This window comes from Pyrus communis, chromosome 7 (genome assembly GCF_963583255.1).
Source record: "Pyrus communis chromosome 7, drPyrComm1.1, whole genome shotgun sequence".
Lineage (NCBI taxonomy): Eukaryota > Viridiplantae > Streptophyta > Magnoliopsida > Rosales > Rosaceae > Pyrus > Pyrus communis.
In genome coordinates this window covers 25,117,011-25,124,253 of record NC_084809.1, presented here as the reverse complement: position 1 = coordinate 25,124,253, position 7,243 = coordinate 25,117,011, and the positions used below count along the sequence as shown (strand labels likewise).

The 7,243-nt window shown below is 36.4% G+C and overlaps 1 pseudogene; it reads left to right on the top strand.

Annotated features, from left to right (window-relative positions):
* Positions 1-218: 218 nt before the first annotated feature.
* On the top strand, positions 219-6,973 carry LOC137740726 (uncharacterized; annotated as a pseudogene).
* The last annotated feature ends 270 nt before the right edge of the window (positions 6,974-7,243 follow it).

Genomic DNA, 7,243 nt, shown 5'->3' with positions numbered 1-7,243 from the left:
TGACAAGATCATATATACCCACTGCAAACACACCTACAAGGATAGATGTACCCCGCGTACGTCTACAACATGCCTGGGAAGGCTAGACAGTCCCCGAAGGTGGGGAGGCTGCACCTTCCACGCGGCAAGGTACATTGGCGGCTGGCCAATCATCTGCTCCGACTCTGAAGCGTGGCAGACCCCTTGGTTCAAAGGATTCACAACCCCGGAAGAGGAAAATGGCACCAACTAGTGACCCTAGTTTGAATCCGACCATCGCTCACTCACCTGTTCCAACGCATAAGGTTATTCTAAATTATTGTGATGCTTCAGATGAAACATGCCGGCCTCCCGAGAATCGTGAGATTTCGGTCCACTACGCAGTATTGGATGAGGTTTGGAATAGGAATGAGATGATTGCCAACGATGCATTTGCATAGTCAGTAGCTAGTGACATCATGCTTAATGATGACATTAAAACGTTCCGTCAATGAATGCCATCATAGAATCGATTAGTCAAATTGGAAACAAGCAATCTAGGTCGAACTCAATTCACTTGCGAAACATAAAGTGTTCAGACCTATCATTCCTACACCACCATGCGTGAAGCCCGTTAACTACAAGTGGGTTTTCATGAGAAAGCGTAATGAGAAGAATAAAATAATGCGATACAAAGCACGCCTCGTAACGCAAGGCTCATAGCGCCTTAGGATTGATTATGAGGAGATGTATTCCCCCTTAATAGACGTTATAACGTTCTGCTAACTAATCAGTTTGGTAGTTTCCTAAAAAACTGAATATGCAGCTTATGGACGTGGTAACCACATATCTCTATGGGGATATAGATACGGAAATATACATGAAAGTTCCAGAAGGACTTCCATTGATTGGTTCAAATAATTTTAGACCACGAAACACTCTCTCAATTAGGTTGAAGAGGTCACTCTGTGGATTGAAACAATCCAGGCGGATGTGGTATAACCGTCTAAGTGAATATTTGACAAGTCAGGGTTATGTGAACAACGAATTAAGTCCACGCGTGTTCATAAAGAAGTCACATTCCAAATTTGCAATCAATGCAGTTTATGTCGATGACATGAACCTCATCGGGACTCCCGCAAAGCTTGAGGAAATTGCTGGACACTTGAAATCGGAATTTGAGATGAAGGATCTTGGGAAAACTGGATATTGTCTCGGTTTGGAGATCGAGCATTGTTCTGATGGAATCCAAGTACATCAATCGAACTACACCCAAAAGGTGTTGTATGTTTTAATGAGGATAAAGCAAAGCCTTCGAGTACGCCCATGGTGGTTCAGACTCTAGATTTTGGAACCCGAAATTCCTTACCTAAGTGCAATTGAGCTTTATTGTACTTTGCTCAATGCACTATTCCCGACATCTCCTTCGATGTTAATCTTTGGGCAAGATACAGCAATGCGCCCACATGCAGACACTGAATTGGTATTAAAGACATTTTCCACTACCTCAAGGGTACGACAGATTTGGGCTTGTTCTATACCTGTAAATCTTCAAGTGTTGCCACCCCCTATAGTCCTCGGATTGATTATCGCCTTATTGGTTACGCAGATGTTGGATATCTGTCTGACCCACATAGGGCATGTTGTCAAACGGACTATGTCTTTACCGTTGGAGACACCACTATATCTTGGAGGTCTACCAAGCAAACCTAGTTGCGACTTCGTCGAACCATGCTAAGATTCTTGCCCTGCATGAAGCATCATGTGAATGCTTTTGGCTGAGAGAAGTTATGGAACATATTTGAAGCATTATTGTTCTTACATCAGTCGTTGACCTTCCTACAACGATCTTTGAAGACAATGCAACATGTATCAAGCATGTAAAGAAGGGATACATCAAGGGAGACAACGCCAAACACATAGTGCCGAAGTTCTTTTACTGACAACAGCAGTAGCAGCATCAAAACATTAAAGTCAAGCAAATTCATTCCTAGGACAACCTGGTCAATCTCTTCACCAAGTCATTGCCCAAGTCTACTTTTCAGAAGCTTATCCAAGGAATCGGTATGCATAAATTATCTGAGTTGAATCGCTTATAGTTCTCTTATTTAGAAGTTATATCTAACTCAGGAGGGGTATTTAGAAGCATACTCACTTGATCATAATGTACTCTTTTTCCTACAATTAGGAGCATTTTTCCCACTAGGTTTATGCTACCTAACAAGGTTTTAATAAGGTACCCATCCTGTGATGATCATACTTCATTGAGTTCACTACTTTCGTCCTGTTTGACGTTTGTTTTAGACATTACGCATACTTCTCGCTTTTCTCCTTAGTTTATGGGTTTTCCCCATACCCTTGGGTTTTACCATAGCGAGGTTTTGTGAGTTTTACTACAAATGCATACTTTCTTAAATTTGAGACTCGCATTCATACATTATGCCAATGACTTCATCAACTATTCTACCTTCTTTGCTGAAGATCTGATGCGATGACTTGTTGAGTATTTACACACTCAAGGAGGGAGTGTTGCAGTCATATTTAGAATAGAAATGTGATTGTGTAAATCCTAGTAGATATGGGAATGTAACTTATATTCCTATTAGGAGTTTATTAAATGTTATAATCCTAAAGGGAAAGGTTTTTACCTATCCTACTACTATAAATAAAGGCACAACACACCTCACAATTAAATTACTCTCCTCTCTCTAATTGCCGCCGGCCCTCTCTCTCTCTCTCTCTCTCTAAACCCTAAAGATCGTTCAATCAAATAAGCCTACAACACTCCTATTTTCAAGAGGTGTAAGGTTTATGTCTCTTCATTTTATTTTATATATATATATATATATATATATATTTTTTTTTTAAAGAAAGATAAGGTTTATGTATCCCTTCTTCTCTTGTATTTGTTTTTCTTACTTTATGAAGGGTACTACTTATGTCTCCTTGACTAGGTGTGACTTTTGTTTTTATATATAAATAAAATTTCCTAGTGCCGAGGTTCTAAAAAAGTTAAACAATAAAATAAATAAAAAATAAAAAAATAAAAAAAGAAGAAGAAGAATTAATTAGATTTTAGAAACAAATGTGCTTCACAAGTTACTTGGCTATTTATTTATTCTTGTTGATTATCATATATAATAGAGAAGGTATTCGAGTTTATTAATTACATTGAATAATTTGAGAAATGAAGGGAAACGAAGAAGAAAAGAAGAAAGAAATCTCTTCGACTCCTTAACATACCACCCACTTTGTAGAATAGAGTTTGTTTTATATATATATATATATATATATATATATATATATATATATATATATAAAGAGTGCTCAAAGTTGCAATGAAAGTTAACAAAAAACCAAAGTTATAGGGCACTATATATGCTATAACAAAACCACTAACCAACCTATGAGCTAGACTAATCCAAATCACTTATAAGCTTACTCACAAGCTAACACCTATCAAAAGTATTCAAGACCTATGATGTAGTGATGATTGCTTTAAACTCGAGTAACAAAACTCCACATTTATGATGCAATTGTAAGATTGAGAATTCCCTTCTGCACATTTTTTTTTTCACTAGTAAACAGTTGAAATCCAAGCCATTCTTTTTTTTTTTTTTTTTTCCTTTAATGAGCAGGAGAGCAAAGCTTCATGTTAGATACGACGGATCAATTTTAGAAGTTGGAGAAATATTTGAAATTCAGTCAATCCTACATCATTAGTAGTTTGCATCAATTTTTTTAATGTAATACTAATGTTGATTTATTTTGTGAACAAATGATATGATAATTACACTAAATTAATTTAAACTATGAAAATGGGGATTCGAACTTGAGTGTTGAAAATGTAACATACTGCTTTACTCGGCTAAACGTCTGCCTAATACTGACGTAGGTTCAATAAATAATGATAATATATGAAAAACATGTTAGTATCTACGACTAAGGCATCGACTTAAAATTGTCCGAAGTAAAATACTTTTGTTCTTTTTTAATAAATCACATTTATCAAAAGAATAAAGGGAAAGAAAAGGAGAAAATAAATCAAAAACAGGGACGCAGCACCAGAAATTTCCATGTAGGAAGATAATGTTGTGGTGACTAAATTGTTAATATTCCCGTATTCCAGGAAACAAATAAAAGAAAAGCAAAGGGTTTATTTGTTAATATTCCCCTATAAAACAAATAAAAGAAAATTAAATTGTTTATTTGTTAATATTCCTCTATTTTAGGAAACAAATAAAAGAAAAGCAAATTGTTCATTTGTGTTAGGGTTGGTTTGGTATTGCTGTGCTTTGAAAAAAAACTGCTTCTACTGTGCTGTGCTGTGAGAATAAGCAGTAGAGTGTTTGGTAAATTTTTTTGTAAAAGTGCTTTTGAAAAAAAAAAAAAAAAAAAAAAAAAAGCAGTATTATAGTGTTTGGTAAACTTTTATGTAAAACAGATGTGAAAAAAAACCGGTTTTTCAAAGCTGGGTTTTGCAGCTTCTTGTTTTTGGCTTTTTTTCACCCAAAACTGTGAAAAAAAGCTAAAGCTGAATGTTTACCAAACACAAAAACAGCTCCTAGCTTTTTTTTATACCAGTTTTTTTTCAGAATTATCTCAGTATCAAACCAGACCTTAATATGATATTAGAGTCATAATCTCCATGTGAGAAGCATTAATAAGATATTTTCTAATTGGAGGACAATTTTTTAAACTTCTACTCCCCATTCACAAAAGAAAAAAAAAACTCCGGATTGAGCCGAAGAGACTTGAGAGAACTTCATCTGTCACTAATTTCTCAATTGGCAGTGGTGGGTGAAGAAGCTTGGTTGTTGAGTACAGAGCCATAAGTAATGGGGTTAACCGATAACTAATAGGAATTTTGTTTTGGGCATGCATCCTAACTTACTCACCACAAGGGTACAAATTCAAATTTTTTCACCATGAAAACTATTTTCAACTACTCTATTACCACATGGACTATTTATTCAATTAGACCAATAAAAATATGTAACCGGACAGTAATACAGATCACTTGTATTACATGTTTGGAGTAATACTAATTAAAATAAGTTAATACAAATCACTTGTTTGGAGTAACTCCGCAACATTTTTGAAGAGTAGGGTATTCATTTTTTATTTTTTTAACAAATAATATCATCTAAACACAGGCTAAGGGGGTGGATTCCTCACAATGAGCTAACAATAATATGGTTCAAATTTGTTTTTCGTGATAATCGAACCTAAGACCTCTCGCTTATAAGTGAAGAGAAATACCACTATAATACTGGCTCTTAAGAGTATGATATTCATTGAAGATGAAAGAATACGTACAAACAATTAGATAGGGTGCTAACTATAATCAAACAAGTTAATAGACAAACTTAACATTTCTTATAAACAATGAAACGGGAAAACAATTTCCTACTAATCTTTCGCAAAAGTATTCGTGGAATGATGACCAAAAAATGAAATACTCGTGAGACGAGGTTGTAAGTTGGACCCAAACGAGTGACGTTATGAAGTCACATTCTCATGTCTCTTTTAAAAAGAAATGTGAATGACAGTGAGAAATGAGACAATAAGTTAAAGCTTCTCCTCTCAGTGCTTCTGACTGATCATCAGAGTCTTTCTCTGGCTCTCACGGAACAGATTCAGCACAGACATGTGCAAGCGAGAGGATTAAACCTTCACCTTGCCGAAATCAGAACCGGCAAGCTCCTAAATTCTAATGCTGCCTCAAAATCCTACCCACTTTCTCTTTCAATTTGCATAACTGATTCACTGCTTGCATATTAGTATTTGTGCAGGTCCAAAAGTGGTGCTGTTCTTGCATGGATTTCCAGAAATATGGTACACATGGAGGCATCAAATGGTTGCTGTTGCAGACAAAGGCCACCGCGCAATAGCCATTGATTTCAGGGTCTTTGGACTATCCGAGCAGCCAGCGGAATCCGAAAAGGCAATCTTCAAAGACCTTGTTGACGATGTCGTTGGCCTTCTGGATTCTTTAAGCATTAACAAGGTAAAATATTAATTACAAGAATTTAAACTTCATTAAGTTCAAAAATAAATAAATAAAAAACCTAATGTTTTAAGTATTTAAACCAGGTTGTTTTTGTTGGGAAGGATTTTGGAGCTCTGCCTGCATACCTAATACCTGCTCTCCACCCAGAGTGCGTATCCGGCATGATAACAGTAGGTGTTCCTTTCCTCGACCCGGCTAACTCTCCTGTCCGATTTGATCTCTTACCCGAAGGCTTCTACATGTTAAGATGGAAGGTACATTCATTTTTTCCATAAAACTCTTCATCTGTAATGAATATTGAACAATACAAGGTTCATCACTTACTATGTGATGATATTGCTATTCTTACCTAATACAAGAAGCCGGGGCGGGCAGAAGCAGATATTAGCCGCTTCGATGTCAAGACAGTGATACGAAACATCTACATTCTCTTCTCCGGAAGTGAGCTCCAAGTAGCTGCTCCTGATCAAGAAATCATGGACTTGGTTGACTCTGCCACTCCTCTAGCACCATGGTTTTCGGAGGATGATCTTGCAGTCTATGCATCCTTATATGAGAAATCTGGATTCCGCTATGCCATCCAAATTACATACCAGTAATTAACAAGAACGAAAACTTTTGCTTTAACTTCTGTTCTCACAGGACACAAATTCCTCGTTTTCTCAATAGGTTTTAACCCATTGATTTCCTAGTATTTTTTCTGAGATACAACATCCAAGAACAGCATAATTTCATTAGAGTTTTCCTTCTGCAGATCCACAACTAAGGTCATTGATTACGGATTAAGCAGGGATCCAAAAGTGCCCGCTCCATCACTGCTTATCATGGGTGAGAAGGACTACATCTTAAAATTTCCAGGGATGGAGGACTACATACGGGCTGGGGCAGTGAAGCATTTTGTACCCAATTTGGACATTGCATGTATTGCAGAAGGGAGTCACTTTGTGCACGAACAATTTCCTGATCAAGTTAATCAGTTTCCTTGAGAAACATGGTATATAATGTAGATGCTCAATGTGCTTAAGAACAGTACTAATATAGCAGAGGAAATGATGAAGCACATTTTCTAAAACTATTTTTGCAAGAAACTCTAGCTTCTGTTCTCCTATACTGCTATTTCTACTGGATTGATTCGCTTATTCGTTCTGGAAGTATGTCTATATGAACCTTCAATTCAGTAAACAAGACCTTACTACTGTTAATTCTGTACTGATTCAGTAAAGCTTCATCGGTCATTCAAAGGGAAGATCCCAGTATTTACACGGGACAATT